Raw genomic sequence first — 20,409 nt, forward strand, 5'->3', positions numbered from 1 at the left:
ACTCTCATTCAAAATTTACAGTCTCTTACTTCCACCAATATGAATCAACGATTTTTGGTGACATCACCCTGCACGTCAGCTTCTCATTATTTCTGTCTAATCAAATGCTCTCTAGAATCTGAAGCGTCCCGCCCCCTACGCTATAAATAGATGCTCACTTGTTCACAGAATTAGTATTTTCTGTACAGTAAACTGAAATGTAGTGCACTAGGAGATAGGGAATGATTCAGATAGTAAATATGTTTTCCATTGGGGAGAAAAAAATCTTGTTTCACGTTGTTTCATACAAACCACCGCAGCATGCATAGTCCGCTCCGGTCCAGAGACGTGATAGCAAAAAAACACAATTTGTTGAGCCAGCTTAAAATAATGTTTTACAATGCTGGCTTAAAATTTTAAGTTCAGTCAACTCAAATAAGTTTATTCAACTTGAAATGTTAAGTTGTTCTAAGTGACAACTTAGATATTTGTGTTTGTTAAACTTAAAAGCTGGATAAGTAACCCAGCTGCCTTAAAATTTTAAGTTGATTCAACTCAAATATCTAAGCTGTCACTTAGTACAACTTAAAATTGAATAAACTTTTTTTGAGTTGACTGAACTTAAAATTTTAAGGCAGCCAGGTAACAAATTATTTTAAGTTGACTCAACAAATTGTTTTTTACAGTGTACTCTTTTTCCATTGATAAACATCTGAAATAAGATGGTGCTGAAATGAAACATAACTTTAACGTCTCCTTAGTTAAAGGATTAGTTCAGTTCCAGAGTTTAAATTTCCTGATAATTTACTCACCCCTATGTTATCCAATATGTTCATGTCTTTAGGTTCCTGAACATTCCAGGATTTTTCTCCATATAGTGAACCAAGTTGCAGTTTCAGTGCAGCTTTAAAGGGCTCTACACGATCCCAGCTGAGGAATAAGCATCTTATATAGTAAAACCATTGGTCATTTTCTAAAGATAAATACAAATTTATATACTATTTAACCAGAAATGCTTAACCAGCACTAGCTCGACTTCATGCACTACATAATAGTTCTAGGGTTGCCAGGTTTTCACAACAAAACCCACCAAATTGCTACTAATCCAAAAGTAGCCCAATTGCGTTTTGAGGGAGGTTCCCTGTTAAAAATCGTATTCTGGGGAAAATGTACATGTCTTTTTGGTAGAGTTCCCCTGGCCAAATTACCATGCAGAGGGCTAAATATTACGTTATTGGGGTCGCTTCAACCCACGGACCTGAAAAACAACTCGCGGTAACAGTGTTAAAGTAGCCCAGTTCCGCGGGGAAACCACGGACTTGGCAACACTGCTTCGTACTCTGGTCCAAAAAGGCAGGGTAGAGCAAAAACTCTCATTTCATTTTCTCATTTCAGTTGTTTTAACTTTTTTTGCAAAGGGTGTTTGACTTTCTTTGCACGCTCGCTTTGTAGCGCTCGCCTACGTCACGCGTGACTTTTTCAACGTGACTACATAATGTGTGAAGTCGAGCTTGTGCAAGATGAGCATTTGTGGTTAGATAGTATATATATATATTTTTTTTAGAAAAGAGCCTTACTCCTCAGTTGGGATCGTGTAGAGCCCTTTGAAGCGGCATTGAAACTGCAATTTGGACCTTCAACCCACTGATCCCCAGTGAAGTCCACTATATGGAAAAAAATCCAGGAATGTTTTCCTCAAAACCTTAATTTCTTTTCGACTGAAGAAAGAAAGACATGAACATCTCGGATGACTTGGGGGTGAGTAAATAATCAATTTTTATTCTGGAAGTGAACTAATCCTTTAACAACGAGCAACTTTTTAGAATCCAGCGGGCTCACGCTAAGACATACTTACAAGAACGTCCTTTTAAAGTAATTGCCATCGCACACGCACAGGGCAGCGTTTATGAAGGTAAGTTTGCGGTGAGTAAGTTGTGAGTCAGCCGGCATGTGGGAATGAGGCGTAGTAAATTACGTCTGCAGGCATCAGCAAATACACTCCTGCAGAGATGGAGGGATGCTATGACAGAATGATAGAGCACAGATGAAAAGAGATCAAGTGTGTGTGTGTGTGCATGAGAGAGTGTATTAGCTGTGCCAAGACAGCATGTTTTCAATTGTTTATGCCATCATTTTTTTTCCTTAAGTGTGTGTGTAGTGGCATGTGAAAAGGTTTTCCAAGTTAAAAGCTTTCCTGGTCAGTTCAGTAGACTGGGTTCAGTTTTTCCCCTGGGAAACTGGGGATTGCAATACAACAGAAATGGTTAAGGTTGAAAGGATCTTACAAAAACTGTTAAAGTTGGCATGAAACAGAAGCCTTTTCCTCTCTTTTGTGACTCAGACTTGTGGTCAAATGTTTGAAATGATTAAGATTTTTAATGTTTTTGAAAGACGTCTTTTATGCTCAGTGAGGCTGCTTTTATTTGATCAAAAATCCAGTAAAAAACAGTAATATTGTGAAATATTATTGCAATGTAAAATAACTGTTTTCTATTTTAATATCTATTAAAATGTAATAGATTCTTTTGATGCAACGCTGAATTTTCAGCATCATTACTCCAGTCTTCAGTGTCACATGATCCTTCAGAAATCATTCAAGAAACATTTATTTATGTAATGCATTACATATACAGTAGGTCCACATCCCCAAAAAATCTTAATAGCGCTAAAACAGGGTTCATTTTCTTTATGCAAGATATTATTTCTTATTTTATTCTTCTGATATCGGCGTGAAATGTGACCTAGATATTTTGTTGTGAGATTCACCTGAAAAGTCAGTGTAGGTGAACACCGAGGAACTTTTTCGGCTGACTGGAGCTGCTCCCAGAGAGAGAAAACATGAGAATGAGGTGAGAAAACCTGAGCAGACTGTGAAAGAGAGGCAGACAGAGTGAGGCAAGCATGGGACACCCTCTTAAAACAGAGAAAACAGGAAGACAAGAGCAAACGAGGGAGAAATTGGGTGAAAGATTAGAGGAGAGGAGCATGAAATGAAAGTATTGAGTGGGGAAGATAGGAGTGGATAATCGAAGAAAGTAATAAAGTGGAAAAAATAGAGGGAGGGGAGAGAGGAGAGAATTAGAGAAGAGGAGGGAGGTGGAGAGGAGGAATACAAATTGAAAGGGAAAAGAAGGTGGAAACGGAGGCGGGTCAAAATCGCAGACGCAGAGAGAGAGAGAAAATGAGCAGGAAGATTTCGCCAGAAGTCCAGATTACATTTCAGCCCAAAAGCAAAAGAAAAAATGTAAAACACTTTTTGAATGAAGAAAATGGAGCTTATTTTTAAGGACCATTAAGATTTTTAAGATTATTTTCATGACAATTAAGCACATTTTCCCGCCAAAATCCCATTACCGTAATGGATACGGACATTTTACTTAAGATTTTTTTCAACTCTCAAAAGTGATTCCCATTACATTCTCTCATTAGAAAAAATAATTACTGTAATACAATGTTTTTATGCAAATCACAAAATTGAGAGCATTAAAACTTCTAAAACAAAGCAACATGGAGCCGTCCATCATGTTTAAGCCATCAGAAAAAAAAAAACTGCTTTTTTTGTGTCTGGTAGGGCTGCACATTTTGAGGGATTTTTTTTTTTTTTTTGGCAATAAAAAAGCTCAAAATTTGCAGATATTGATTGTTTGGCTGAATAATAAAAATTTTGGCAAAATAAGAAAAAATACAGTAGTAGTATTTTACTTTAAAATAAAAAAAACAACAAGTATTTACAAATATATAATATATAATATAATAATATAATAATATAATAATTTGGATTATTATACAACTGTTTGTTACACTGCACATTTTGGCCAAAAATTCTGTGATTATACATCAATAACTATAAAATAATAATAATAATAATAATAATAATAATAATAATGATAATAATAATAAAACTATTATTGTTGTTAGTATTTTATAATCATTTATGTATAATCACAGAATTTTTGAATTATAAAAATTGATTATTTTGATTTTCATATATTACAATTTTCAAATAAAAATACAAAATAAAAACAATATTCAGTAGTACTATTTCACTTTATATAATATAATATAATATAATATAATATAATATAATATAATATAATATAATATAATTATTATAAAACTGTTTGTTAGGCTGCACATTTTGGCCGAAAATTCTGTGATTATAAATCAATTACTATAAAAAATAAATAAATAAATAAATAATAATAATAATAATAATAATAATAATAATAATAATAATAATAATAATAATAATATATAAATATAAAACAACAAAATACCACTATTTTTATATTTTACTGCATAAAGAATTAAGAATTTAGAATAAAAAATAAATAAATAAATAAGTAAATAAATAAAAATTATTAGTAGTAGCAGTAGTAGTGTAGTATAGTATATGGTCATTTATGTACAATCACAGACTTTTTTAAATAATAATAATAATCTATGATCATTTTAATTTTCATATATAAATATTTTCAAATAAAAATAAAAAACAAAATAAAAAATTACAGTAGTAGTATTTCGATATAAAATAAAAAGCAAGTATTTAGATATTAATAATCTAACATAATATAATATAATATAATATAATATAATATAATATAATATAATTATATTATATTATATTATGTTATATTATATTTATTATATTATTTATTTATTTATTTTTTATATCCCTAAATACTCAGTTTTGCAGTGAAATATAAAAATAGTTACATTTTGTTGTTTTGTATTTTAATTTAAAAAATAATAATAATAATAATAATAATAATGATAATTGTTATTATTGTTTTATAGTAATTTCTGTATAATCACAAAATGTTTACTTATAATAAAAAAAACTTGGCCAAATATTTATACATCAATGACTATAAAATAATAATAATAATAATAATAATAATAATAATAATAATCTAAAACAACAAAATATTACTACTTTTTTATATTTAACTGCAAAAAAAGAATAATGTATTTAGGGATAAACAAACAAACAAACATAAATGTTATATTATGTTATATTATATTATATTATATTATAGTGATTGGTGTATAATCACACAAAAAAATGATCTATGATCAATTTTATTTTCTAACAATAAATAAAAAGTTATTTTAGCTTCTCTGTTGTTGATAACACCTAGTTTAAAAGGTTTTATTTCAATTAAACGTGCAGCCCTAGTGTCTTTGCTCACATGTGATTAGCTGGGCGAGGTTTTGGAGAGGGCGTGTGGTTGCAATTCAGTGGCTAAGTCTAGCAGAAGTTGGCAAAACGCTTGTAATCGCCTCTGTTTTTAGGTCGAAATATGACTCTGACTTGTTCTTGACGGGTTTTGTGAGATTCTTTCAGATACAGCAGATGGAATAAAGGATAGATGAGCAGAGAAGGAGAAAATGTGGTGGTGAATATATGAACTACTGAGAGAGAGGGAGAACATGATGAAGAAAGAGAGTAAAAGATGAAGTGATGAGCCAAAGGAGAGAAATGAAAGATGGAGGGTGAATAATGAAGGCCAGAGGACCAGGACAGGATGCTGAGCAAGAGAACCAGACATGAATGAGGGATGAGCGAGAGCGGAAAGGAAGGATATAGGTGAAGGAAATAAGGAGAACGTTGCCGAACTGAACCAGGCTGCAAATTAGGAATGAGGGGAACGCGAGGGAGAGAGAGAGACGGAGACGGAGAGAGAGGAGAAGAAAGCCCTCAGCGATGAGACCATTACATTGGGGATAATGAAGAGGTTCCACTCTGTCACACTGAGCATTAGGCCTCTGTCAAACTGACCCCAAAGTGTCAACAAGTTAATAGCCTGAGTATCAGCTGTATTATGACATGCCACCATACATAGACGCTGACACACTCATCATTTACACACTCGCACACACCGACAACCACATGCAAGACTCGTTCAAACGCGCGCACGCAAACAAACACGGACACGCTCGGCGAAACGCACCGGGAAAAGCAAACATAAATGAGGACGGAAAGACAAGTGAACACGGGTCTCGAGAGCGTGCGCGAGATGAAGAATATTAACTTCAGATGCTCTGAAGGCCGTACATTATTTAAGAGATGTTGTAGCTCTTTTGCACATTGTTAGCGTATTGGCTCTGCGATCCGCAGAGAGCGCCGGAGCTTTGTTGAATAAATAAAGTCTGAATCTACTGGGAAACGCGAACTACTGAAAGACCCCAGACGCAGAACGCGCCACTCATTGAACATTATTTCATTTTTTAGGCTGGAACAAATAAAGCTTTAAAGAAAACGGCTTCTGAAAAGACCCGCTCTCTCTCCTTGTTACCACATCTCATTCTCACTTTGTGTCTCTTCTTCACTGTACAGAGTTCATGCTGCCAATTGAGTTCAGAGTAAACTGCAGTATTAGTTACAGACAGGATAGTGTACAGTAAAAGCTCAAAGTTAAAGGTAGAATAGCAGACAGCTCCAGTGTGAAACTTTGAAATATTTCAGTCTGCTCAACTTCAGCTCCAAGTCTATAGGCGTGTCAGCATTTTAAAGTAACAGATGCAGAAACTAAATAAAAGGTAGGCAGCAAAATTAGGCCTTCACTATAACCAAGTTCAAAAGCAACATCACACGTATCCTTCACAGATAAACCAAACCCAGAATGAAATGCAATGAGACCAGCAGTACTGTAACTGATTACATGTAATCTGGATTATGTAATCAGATTCCAAAAATTACGTACTTGTATTTCAAGTGCTTATGAACAGATTGCAGTTACTTTTTATGGATTACATGATTACATATTATTCACACAATGTCAGTAAATTATTCACGCCTTAAAGACTTTGGGCATGTAATGTCATTGTTTTCATGTTTATTAATGTTTGTTCATGTAATGCAGGGATTCCCAAACTTTTTTTGTCAGACCAACACCTTAAAATATATTTGTTTGAAATATTGCTGGGGAAGTTAATATTTCAATAATTAAACAAATAAACAAATAAAATATTTAGATTTGTTGTGTTCAAGTGTTTAAATTGTTAATCTCAATCTAAAAATCTAATATTTTAGATTTTTATGATTTAAATAATTATTAGGTTTTTGTCGAATCACTATTTACTCTCTGTCAACTCAATAATGTTATGTATAATGTCTTTTAAGATGCTGGTATCAAAAAACGGAATATATTTTCTGTCTTTTTGCTTTTTTTTATATCAATTACGTTTAATTGTTTTTTTTATTTGAAACAAGTTTATTAAAAAGTAATCTAAAAAGTAGTCAGAATACATTGCCTAAAATGGGTAACCTAGATTGTGCTACTAACTACCCTTTTCATCATGTAATCTGTAATCAGAAAAAAATAAATAATATAAAAATAAAACAGAACACAAATTACGATATTTTTGATTAAATCTGAGAGCTTTCTGATCCTGCACGGACGGCAATGTAACTGACACGTTCAAGGCCCAGAAAGGTAGTTAGGACATGGTTAAAATAGTCCATGTGACATCAGTGGTTCAACCGCAATTTTATGAAGCTATGAGAATACAATTCAACAATTTCTTCTCTTCTAAATTAACTGATGCATTGTGAATCGAGTAGTGATTTTGCATCGATTCTGAGATTTTCCAAATGCAACAAGATTCCCTGTTGAATCAATTCTGAGTTTAGTTTTTAACAGCAGATGGCACTGCATGCTCTAGAAACAGCCGTACTCTGTTTGCGTCCAATTCCTTACACACACGTGAACCTAAAATAATCAGAAAGTTCGAAAAAGTTTAAGCGAATTACAATGGGCTGTGTTTACATTAATCTTGACATAAAATCATTCTGAACCGAGATGCAATTACATGACTCGGGCCCTGTTTACACTAGTGCGTTTTAATTTTAAAGGGGTCATCGGATGCCCATTTTCCACAGGTTGATATGATTCTGTAGGGTCTTAATGAAAAGTCTCTAATATACTTTGATTAAAAATTCTCAATGGTTTTGTAAAACAACACCCTTTTTACCTTGCCAAAATCAGCTCTGCAAAAATCATCTTATTCTAAGGGGTTGTTCCTTTAAATGCAAATGAGCTCTGCTCGCCCCGCCCCTCTCTTCTCTCTGTGGAAAGACGGTCTTGCTTACATTAGCCGCGTTTAGCCACTAAACTTCCTAACTACCACGTTATAAGGAAAGGCGATCGCAAAGATTCATAAAAAAAAACGCTTATATTCACTTCTGCTGTAAGTGAAGCTGGATCATGAATGATTCGCGCGAACATAGGCGATATATGTAGATTGGGAGGTGCATTCCCTTCACAAACAAACGTAATCTACTGCATCTTCAGCGGCTCAGATGTCGGGAGTAAATGACGACCACTATGTTCATTATTACATCCAGCCACACAACACCTCAATCGTTCAATCTGAGATATTCTTGTCTAACTTACATCCCTTCTCTGGCATCAAAACATGGAAAGTTACTGGACTGTGACAGCTGGTCTGAGGTAAGAGCTCATGTCAATCAACTATTGTGGGAGTGTCCTCTGTGAGTGTGACGGCACACCAACAGGCATCCGAGAACGGCTTGATTTGAAAAAGGGGATATTATTTTTACAGATTAATTAAAAACCACTGCATGGATTTTTATCATTATAGGGTAGATTTGTACATACACTGCCAACACACATTAATGTTCAAACAACATGAAAAAGTGAACTTAGCATCCGATGACCCCTTTAAAACAGCATTTTGAAATGAAAACGATCCTCGTCTACACCGCTGTTTTCACTGCATTTCAGAAACGATTTCTGTCTACACTACACAACTGAAAATGCATGTCACATGACCATTCATGCAGGTACAACCATAGATATGCATACGTAGATGCCCTATTATTCAGATGGTGGACACATCTACGTGCTTGAAGTGGTCGAATGGGGAATCTACCTATACATAAGTCTCCGGTTTTGGTCCGTTCACACTGAAATGCAACCACAGAGTTTTCAAACTAAAACGGGGTCTGCAGCGTTTTCGAAAGTCTACATTTTCGAGGGTCGAAAACGCTGGAGTAGTGTAAATGACAGCAAAAGTTGTAAAAAATTAAACTCAGAGTCAATTCCACAGAGAAACGCAATGTATTTGGAAAATCTTAGAATTGATCCACAAATCGCAATGGACTGTTGCAAATTTATTGATGCAGCACTAGTTCTTACTACCTTTCTGGTCCCTGAACGTGGTAGTTGCATTGCTGTCTATGCAGGCTTAGAAAGCTCTCGGATTTCATCATAAATATCTTAATTTGTGTTCCGAAGATAAACAAAAGTCTTACAGGTTTGGAATGACGTGTTTGAGTATTTAATGACAGAATTGTCATTTTTTGGGTGAACTATCCCTTTAACATAGCTGGCTTTACTGGAATCATTTGTGAGTCAAGTTTCTAGTATAGGAAAGTATTTTTAAAGCCTGTGGAGTTGCAGAACAAAATCAAGTCATTTATTATCAGTCAATTTATGTTAGGAAGCTGTCTATGAAGGAAGCAGACAGCAAGGCAGCTCACTAGTTTCAGTAAAGAGTTTACGAGTTCAGCAAACTCCCATCGTAATCATAAAATTTCTCTTAAAACACTCCTGATTTGCACCAGGGGGCCATAAACGTCCTGCACATCCAGTCGTCCCAGCCTCATACGTCTCTAGGTTTCCGTTTCGTCTCGGTCATCTTGGGTTGCCCGCTGCATTTAATGCGCTGCATTGTTTTTCAGTTACTGGTCATTAAAAATTTAGAAACGGCATATCAAAACTCTTAATCGAATCTAAAACCCCTCCCTCAGCGGCGACGGGCTCCTATCTGGACCAATTAGAGGCAGGCGAGGCTGACAGTAATGGGTGCTATCTGCAGGTCCCCCGGGGGCGGATGGAGGGAGATAGATAGCAGGAGGGCAGGTAGCGTGTACAGTACCCCCGCAGCGGTACCTCCCCCCTCCCACCCCATCCCAAGAGGGCTAATGCTCCCTAATGCACAAGACGAACGGAGATAATACCCCCGATTACAAACGCATCCCTCTCTAATCCAATCAACTGTCAGCGCACACACAAACACACATACACGCGTCCCTCTCCGCTGTCCCTTATACCTGACTCAGAACTGAGAAGGAAGAGAACAGGAACGAGGAAAAATGACTGACACCTGGGATGAATAGCAGCATTCTAAATGCATTCGAAAGTGGGCGGCTTTTATCTTTATGACATCGTTATGATGTCATTATAGAATTATGAGGGAAAACAAAACAACCGCAGCGCTTTAACAACGGCTCAGTCAGGCCAAAAGCTTCCACTCTTTTATTTCAGAACAAAACCCTATTCATTTCTGCCACTTAGCCACAAAAACCCTCCGCTCTCGCTCCTATCGGCGCAGGGATCAATATGGCAGAGGGCACAGAGGTCAAAGGTAATGCCACTCGCTCTGAGGCATTCTGAGGTCAGATCTCAATGCCTCGTTTTATGCAATGGACAGGCCCGCGTGGAATCTGTATCCGGAGAAATCGCTGGAGATAACTAATCAGAATTGGAACGCTCACTATTCCCAGAGTTCCCCTTGAGGGGTTGTTTATTAAATATTTGGGCTAATTTGATCATGCTTTCAGATGCCAATAAGAACATCCCTGTTGAAAAAAACAGCATATGCTGGTTAGGTATGTTCCTTAGTTGGTCATGAGCTGGTCCTGAGCAGGACCTAGTTACTTAGAACCAGTTTAGAACCAGCACATGACCAACTAAAGACCAGCTTAAACCAGCTGCCACGCTTTAAAACAGGTCTCTTTAAAACTCGCTCTGTTTACTCACTGGAAATATTCAGTTTCACTGAGTTACGTGATCAATGGTGAAACTTATGATGTTTGGCATCATGGATATATCAAATGCACCATATTTGAATGTACACTACCTTTTAAAGTTTGGAGACAGAAAGACGCTATTAATGCTTTTATTCAGCAAGGATGCATTGACTTGATAAAAAGCGACAGCAAAGACCTTTATAATGTTACAAAACATTTCTATTTTAAATTAATTACGTTTCTATTCATCAAATAATCCTGAAAAAAAAAGTTTAGTTTCACAAAAATATTAACCAGCACAACTGCAAGATTCATCATAAAAGAAATGTTTCTTAATCATCAAATTAGAATATTAGAATGACACCGAAGACTGGAGTAATGATTCTGAAAATCAGCTTTGACATCACAGAGATAAATTACAATAAAAACAGTTACTTTACACAATATTCCTGTTTTTATCGTATTTTGATTAAATAAATACAGACTTCTGTCAGAAACATTTTTTACATTTTACAGATCCAAACTTTTAAACGGTTCACACAAATGTGAATGAACTTTGAAAGAGAAATAAGAAACTTCACCCCAAAATGAAGAAGATATTTTGAAGAATGTTGCTAACCAATACTACGGAAGTCAATGGCTACCAGGTTTGGAACGACATGACGATGAGTAAATGATGACAATTTTAATTTTGGGATGAACTGTCCCTTTAATTAACACTTTTATTGTATTGCATTTTGTTATTTTTAGAGCTTAACAGGACCTGATTTACTTTCATTGTATGAAAAAGAAAATAGCATAAACATTCTGCTAAAAATTATGTTTTGGTGTTCAACAAAGAAACACCTTCAGGTTTGGAACAACAGGTAAGTGAATAAACTGGGACAGAATATTAATTTCCATTAACACACACTACCAGTCAAAACGTTTTGAACAGTAAAATTGTGTTTTTAAAAAAAATTCTCTTCTGCTCCCCAAGCCTGCATTTATTTGATCCAAAATACAGCAAAAGCAGTAATATTGTGAAATATTTTTACTATTTAAAATAACTGCTTTCTATTTGAATATATTGAATATGAATATATATCCTTCAGAAATCATTCTAATATGCTGGTTTGATGCTCAAGAAACATTTATTATTATTATTATTATCATCATCAATATTTAATAGTTTTTCAGGATTCTTTGATGAATAGAAAGATCCAAAGATCAGCATTTATCTGAAAATAAAAAGCTTTTGTAACTTTAAACACTATACCATTCAAAAGTTTGGAGTCAGTAACTTTTTTTTTGGAAAGAAATTTTAAAAATTAATACTTTTATTTAGCATGGATGCTTTAAATTGATCAAAAGTGATGATAAAGACATTTATAATGTTACAAAACATTTCTATCTCTATAAATGCTGTTCACTTTCTATTCATCAGAAAACTGAATAAATTCTACTCAGCTGTTTTAAACATAATAATAATAATAATTTTTTTATTACATTTTTAATAAATAAAAAGCAGTTATTTAAGTAGTAAAAATATTTCAAAACTGTACTGTTTTTGCTGTATTTTGGATCAAATGAATGTAGGTTTGATGAGCAGAAGAGACTTCTTTAAAAAAAAAAAAAGAAAAATCTTACTGTTCAAAAACTAGTAATGTTTTTATCATGTTCAAATCCCTTCTGCAAAAATCATTAAAGAACGTTTTTTTGAAAATCCAATATTCTCAGGCTTGTCCATAGGTAAAAAAATCACAGAAACCCACAAACTGAAAAGCCACCATGGTAGCTTGCTCTTGTTTTGATGTGTTTCTTTACAATCTGTTTTCTTGAGCACTTTGCCTATCCACTTACACCACACATAACCCTATATTTATCTTGGGGAATTTTTCAAATAATACAGCGCTCCTGCAGAGCAGTACAACGTGGGTATTTTCAGGAAACACTCGGCTGTAGAAAAGAATTCGATCTGGCTCAGCTTAAAGAAAAAAAAAACAGCTTTCAATTATGACATTCACAAGATTGCACACCTGTCCTTGGAAAGAGCTGATGGAACGTCTCTCTAGCTCTTTCTGTTTCCCCCCTCACCATCTTTCTACCTTTGGTCTCTTTTACAAAAAGGTGATGGACTGCCCAGTGACATCTCTTCTTTTTTCTATCTCTACTCTCTCTCTCTCTTGCGTGATGGAGTGTGGAAGAGTAGTATGATTTATCACCAGCTGAAGGCTGAGGATGGCGTCACTCTAAGAAGTGCGTGTGTATGTGTGTGTGCGCGTCACTCCGTCAGGTCCATCTGTACAGTGAGTTAGTATGGACAGTTTCTGTGTGTGTTTGTGCAGGCGCACGTGTGTAAAACCAGCCGCGCAAAACAGCTTATCATCAGAGAACAATTCTCAGATGGTGCGGTCCCTGCTGACTGAAGTTAAATCTATTTTACACCCCACACACATATGTGCTAACATTAGTCAGACTCACACATACTGCCAGTGCACCCATATTCCATATATCAGAATTGTACACACATTCGAACAAGCCAACACATCTGAACCCACACAACTCCCCCTCTTTGTTCAATCACACACACACAAATGGCTGCGTTGGTGATTTGTAGCTGTTACGAGCACGTGCAGGCCCATTGCCTCAGCGAGGTGTCACGCTGTGGTGTCACACCGCACTGATAATGGCGAGGTCAAAGGTCGAGTGTGAGTGAGAGGGTGCTGGGGGGTGGGGCGCTCAGGCACTTTGGCAAATTGGCTAATGTCCCGAGGGAGAGAGGCGGGGCAGAGGAGGGTGACACAGAGACATGACATCATAGAATCCCCCTGAGAGAAAGCGGGAGGGGAAGGTGAGGACAGAGACACGCCACCTGGAATGCCATCCGCAATGGTTAGTGCACTGCTTACTGTGCACTACCGCCCTTGTATTTTTGTGGTGCATGCTAAGGCGAGCATCACATCACTAAGAGTGGACATGGCCATTTGTAAATTTTATGTGTTTGGCTTTTGGTCTCATCTCCGTCCAGTAGGGGTGTGGCGAGACACTTATCCCACGAGACGAGACGAGACATGAGACTGGGTTCATGAGATTGAGATGAGATTTTTAAACCTTTTTAAAGAAATCCTCAATGATGAAATATATAGGGAAAAGTATTTTATTCAACTGTAAAAGACAGCATGCAACTTGTCTGACTACTGGAATCCCCTGAATGAATAATTCAATGATATACTTTTTTTTAAACCAGCAGTTGTGGCCACCTCCTGGCAGAAGAGGATAAGCCTTACAATACATACACGTGTTAAGATACTTTCGTTTTGATCGTTACTGTAGAAAATAAGTGTTTATACCCACACTATAAACTTTTATCCCAGTATTTCTGTTATTTTAATGTCTGTAACACAGAAATAATGATTATAATGTGGTTGAAAAGACCATTTGTCTGCATTTGTTAGCACTTTCGGGTAGGTTTAGGGTTGGGTTTGGTGTAGGCAGGGACACCGGCCCTCCAGGACTGGGTCTGGTGACCCCTGGTGTAGGAGATAGAACATTAAGTTAACCTTTAGCGACACTCCATGGATATTTTAATTCTGAACAGCAGCATGAGTCAGCTTCCTTCCCCCCCGTAATTATCATCATCATCCCGTCCAGTAATCGCCGCCCTTCACCAGGCTCCTGCCAGGTCTGGCGGCGTGTGATGAGGCACACCTGACGTGAATGAAGCCTCATCACCGTCGCTGTTAAAAGGCTGAGCGCGTCTCTTCTCGGGAGACCGGTCTCCTCCCTGTGCATGCACGCTGGTGTCGTTGTGGGTCTAGGAAGAGAGCGTTGAGGGGTCGAGCGCTGCCTAAGATGGCTGCGAGCCAGGATGCCAGGCCATTTAATCCCCAGGAAGTGCTATGGACCAAGGTGGACGAAGCCGCTAGATGAAGCTGCCGCCCCTCGTGCCGTGGACCTCAGAGGGGTGCGCGTGCGCCTGCCGGACTCCACCCCTTACCTGGACCCTTTCCTTCCTATCCGAACACTGCCCCTCCTTTACGGAACCCCCAACACGATGAGGACACCAGATCCCCCGTTTATTTTGGACACTTTATTTTCCCCTTTTTGGACACTTTTGGTTATTTTATGTTTAATAAAAGCCTCTCTGAGGCCTGACGTCACGCCCACTGTGTCTGTCGTTTGCTCGTCCCGCCACACAGCAATAAATACCTCAAGCAGCATATAACAGAAACGCAGCAATACGTGCCTGTACTAACGTAATAAAAGCGTGCTACATTCATGTATTGAACGTGTGTTTTAGTGCCACTCTCTGGACATTTCACTTTGAAACTGCTGCAGAATGGTGTTGCAGAAATGTATATAGAGGCACGTATTAAATTTCTATGTGTTCCAAAGATGAGCAAAGGTCTAATGGGTTCGGAACGACATGAAGGTGAGTAATTAATGAAAGAATTTTCATTTTTGGGTGAACTATCCCTTTTATTGTTTACGGTATAAGTAATCGTTCAAATCAATTTCCCTATAGAGGAAGTAAATGGTGTTCAGTATCCAACTGTTGAATTCTATAAAACACCTCTGCTCAATAACCTGCACAATTTGATGTATCACTCATGTCTGCAGCACAAAGTGCTGTGTTAGAGGTCTGTTCAGCTCTCTAAGTAGGAGCAATAATAGTAATAGTTATATGTGCCCTAGTAAGTGCCACTAATGAAGATATCTTGCTTTAACTCTGTAGTTAACTCTGTTTGTGTGTGTAATTCTGGGGCTCAGGTGGGTTCTGCCCTAATGAGCCAATTGAGGCCATCATGATGCATGCCCTGATTTCAGCCAGGAATACCAACACAATTTGGCCCAGAGGACACATGAAGAACACACGCACACACACACTTCAATGAGGTTTCTAACCTCAGCTAACACTAAAAGGGGCCGAGTTTATGAAAGCAAAGACGGAAAATGTAGAAACAGAGAAAGAGAGGGGGGACAGATAAAAAGAGAAAGAGGTTGATGGAGTGGAGAGGGCCAGAGGCTGAGAGAGAAACTATCATCAGCCTGTACACCGTTTCAGCTTTCTGTGCTTAATGGACTCGGTGGGCAGAAAAGACAGCGGAGATGAACAGAGAGAGGGAGAGGGAGTTATTGAAAGTATGATGCATTAATGGCTTGTATTAATAACACAGCAGGACCAAACAAAATCATTTCGGCTCATCGCTAACTAACCACTCTCCTTCCACAGTGACCAGGCGTTCCAGTTTTCCGGGGGCAGTCCTTGTTTTTTTTGTCTGGAGCTGTCTTGCAGCCTGAAATGCAAAATTATACCTAATGAGCCAGATATTACAGAAAATATTAGACTTAGTATCACTGTAGCATACAATGAGTATTTTTTATTTCAACTGTTCACACTTAAATTAAAAACTGAACATTCTGTATCCTGCAACTAGTTTACAATACTATGATTTACCATAATTACTCACAGTTATGACAGTCAAAGTGCACAAAACCAGAACTGTTCCCTTTCTAATTATATATTTGAACTACAGTAGAAATGCCCATGGTTTTCATTTCAGAAATCTGGTCACCTAGCGAGTGAGAGCGTTTTAAAGTCCAATTCAATTGTATTGCTGCACTGAAAGGAGAAAATGGGTCAATATTCAACCGTAGTTTCATTAGCTACTGAAAACAGGTCTTGTGTTTACGCCTCTGAGCTGTTGGTCTCCAACATCCCATTTCTTTATCTGTCACTCCTCTCTTTTGGTCTCAATATGACCTCCCTCTCTCTCACTAGCAACAGCTGTTGTTGTGTAGCTGCTCCTTAAACCCCCTACGGGCAAGAGAAGTGAACGCAACGAACTCAACCCACACCACAAGGGTGGGCGCCCCGGTCCGCTGTGCGGTCCCGTCTGACGAACACATCAATGTGATTACCGCATATACATCAGTGAGGTTCTCCTCAACAAAACCCAGCCACTTATCCTCACACATTCACCTCACATTCTTCTTTCGCCCCGGGCGTTTCTCAGCCCTTCGCTGAATAAGATGAGCCCATCAATTAAATGCAACAGAGATATTGATTCAAGTGAATGGTGTTATAACCGTAGAGACGCCTGAGGACATCGTATTATGCCGATGCGTTCATTAATATTTGCTGTACAACACAGACAGAGCAGGTTCTCTGGTGGAGTGCTCAGAAATTCAACATGGGTCTGCTAGGCTGATACTGCTGACGAATAAACTTACAGCTCAGTAGCGCAAACTGTGAAAATGCAGCTATTCAGGGATTATATTAATTAGTCATCATTTGGCCAGATCTGAAATTCAGGATTGTTTTGGACAATTAGTGTGTCTGATTGGCATATTTGGCAGGTGGCCTGAAAAAGAGAACCAAGAGGGATAGTATTCATGCTCAAGCTTGAAAATGCAACACCTGTGGCCATTTGTAACTATTTTATGTTTTTAATTGCCGGCTAATTCATATTAAAGAAATGTTCTACCCAAATATGAACATTTGCTGAAAGTTCACTCACCCTCAGGCCATTTGAGATGAGTTTGCTTCTTCATTGGCACAGAACTGGAGAAATTGAGCATTACATAACCATATGTTTATGGTTACATGGATCCTCTGCAGTGAATGGGTGCCGTCAGAATGTGTGTTTAAACAGCTGATAAAAACAATACAATAATGTGCAAGTAAGCCACATGACTCCAGTCCAACACTGAATGTCTTGTGAATCGAAAAGCTGCATGTTTGTAACAAACAAATCTATCATTAAGATATTTTTAGCTTCAATTTGCTGCTTCTGACTCCTTATGAGAGAAAAATGCACAGTTCAAGCACTGTTTACAAGTCAAAACAGTTCAAAACAAATATGTTGGCTGATTTTTATGTGAAGGGACAAGAAGTGATTGACTTATTCATTATTACAGATTAAAGAGGCGTATTTTGGCGATGGTTTAATGTTAATACGACTAGAATTGTTTATTACAAACACAGTTTTTCACTTCCAAAGATATTTACTGATGGACTGGAGTCATGTGGATTACTTGTGAATTATTACTTTTGGCCAATTTTGGCCCTGTGGAGTTTTAAGAAAATAAACATATTGCATAATTATATTTATAAGGGCGTGAACATTTCCGCCATAAACATTTGTACAATAAAATGTCCGGATTGTTTGTTGTACTAAGACTAATAGTGGTGTACGTGTCCTAAATACGAACAAATACACATTTTCGCGTTTTGCGCATATTTGACCAAATTATAGCTTGATCGAAATGAAACAAAAAATATATACAGTACAACATACAGAGTTTTAACCTTGTTGTTCCTGTGTTTTCTTCCACAACATTATTACGGAAGCCTTACGACGCCATGCATTATATTTGTTTAATGGCTTAAAATTTGTTTTTGTTTCTTTTTTGCTACGTTTTTCTTTTTTCCTAGTTTTAGGGTAACAAATGTAATTTTTTCAGGCATAAATTTCTAATACTATTTCTGCCATGCAAAAGCAAATATTTAATGTTTCATTATTAAAATATCTGTTAACTATTAAAAGACAGTTTGCTTCAATTGGAGAAATTGAGCATTACATAGCCATATGTTTATGGTTACATGGATCCTCTGCAGTGAATGGGTGCCGTCAGAATGAGTGTTTAAACAGCTGATAAAAACAATACAATAATGTGCAAGTACATGACTCCAGTCCAGCACTGAATGTCTTGTGAATCGAAAAGCTGCGTCTTTGTAACTAACAAATCCATCATTAAGATATTTTTAGCTTCAATTTGCTGCTGCTGACAGTTCAAGAACTGTTTACAAGTCAAAACAGTTCAGAACAAATATGCTGGCTGATTTTTATGTGAGGGGACAAGAAGAGATTGACTTATTCATTATTACAGATTAAAGAGGCGTATTTTGGTGATGGTTTAATGTTAATACGACTAGAATTGTTTATTACAAACAATTTTTACTTTGTATATATTACTTCCCAAGATATTTACTGATGGACTGGAGTCATGTGGATTAATTGTGAATTATTATGATGTTTTTATCAGCTGTTTGGACTCTGACGGCACCCATTCACTACAGAGGACCCATTGCTCAGCAAATGATGTAATACTCTATTTCTCCAAATCTGTTTCAATGAACAACAAAACTAATCTACATCTTAGATTGTTATTGTTAGGGTTACAGGTTTTCTGTATGACAACGGCACATTTACTACGGTACATCCTGATAAGTATATTCTGCTGACAAAATGCTCATATTGTAATGTTAACGGTAGCTCATCCTGACTAATAAGCATATTTTCTCAGACAAGTATGTCTGCCAAAATTATTGGGTGGCTTGATCATTTCAGAATGATTGCCTTTTGAGGTAGAGTTTGCTGTCAAGTCATTTTCATAAAATTTAATAAGAGTAATAGTGCTGATGGCCACAACTTATTGCTAGTAATAATGATTTCTCTTTTGGGATCCTAAATAACAATAGTTCTCCAAACTAACAGGTGGGAGTTGTGCTATATTTCAATAGGCATGATAACAATAGTAACTGTGAAAATCCTTATATAAGTAAGTATAAGTATTTAATTCAATAAAACACATTTTAATAATAAAATACGAACAAGTCTCTCATAAATGGGAAATTTGAGGCAGGCATCTTCAGGGCACTCGATAAGTTTGAATGACAAATGATCTGCGTTCATTTACTGTATATTGCAGTGTGTTGTTGTCACCTGGTGGCTGCAAAGGAAACTACAGTTTCATAGTGACATAGGTCATGCGTATTTTATGATGTTTGGATCATTGCACCCACGTCAAATAAGTAAAAACAAATATTGATGTAATGGACAGTGACGTCGGGAAATGTGGAAAAGCTGAGAAAGACATTTTGTAACTAAGAAGTCTCTTTATTTATGTTTAAATAAAGGCACTTAGCCATTGAGGTTTCTTTACTTTTGGCCCATTTTGGCCCTGTGGACTTTCAGAAAATAAACATACTGCATAATTCTATTTCTCAGGGCGTGAACATTTCCGTCATAAACATTCGTACAATAAAATGTCCGGATTGTTTGTTGTAATAAAACTAATAGATAGTGGTGTAAGTGTCCTACATACGCACAAATATATATTTTAACGTCTTGCGCATATTTGACCAAACTACAACAAAAAATATATACAGTAACGTTACAAAATACAGAGATTTTACCTTGTTGTTCCTGTGTTTTCTTCCACAACATTAGTACGGAAGCCTTACGAGGCCATGCATTATATTTGTTTAATGGCTTAAGTTGTTTTCGTTTTGTTTTTTGCTACGTTTTTCTTTTTTCCTAGTCTTAAGGTATTTTTTTCAGGCATAAATTTGTAATACTATTTCTGCCATGCAAAAGCAAATATTTAATGTTTCATTATTAAAATATCTGTTAACTATTAAAGGACAGCGACTATTAAAATATTTTGTAATCCCACAAAAATCTCCAGTTGAATTTGTGTGTTGTACCTAATAAAAATGATTGAAAAAAGTGAAATAGTTGGAGGATGCGGGCATCGATCCCGCTACCTCTCGCATGCTAAGCGAGCGCTCTACCATTTGAGCTAATCCCCCTATACGAAGTACACTTGCGGAAGGATATTTGTGAGACACTTGATAGTGTTCATACGGGTGTTACACCACA

General features: G+C 36.8%; 1 non-coding gene across 1 annotated transcript; it reads right to left on the reverse strand.

Annotated features, from left to right (window-relative positions):
* Positions 1–20,266: 20,266 nt before the first annotated feature.
* On the reverse strand, positions 20,267–20,339 carry trnaa-agc (transfer RNA alanine (anticodon AGC)). Its single transcript has one exon. It is a non-coding gene; the product is annotated as a tRNA-Ala (tRNA).
* Positions 20,340–20,409: the final 70 nt, after the last annotated feature.

Source organism: Labeo rohita, chromosome 14 (assembly GCF_022985175.1).
Source record: "Labeo rohita strain BAU-BD-2019 chromosome 14, IGBB_LRoh.1.0, whole genome shotgun sequence".
Lineage (NCBI taxonomy): Eukaryota > Metazoa > Chordata > Actinopteri > Cypriniformes > Cyprinidae > Labeo > Labeo rohita.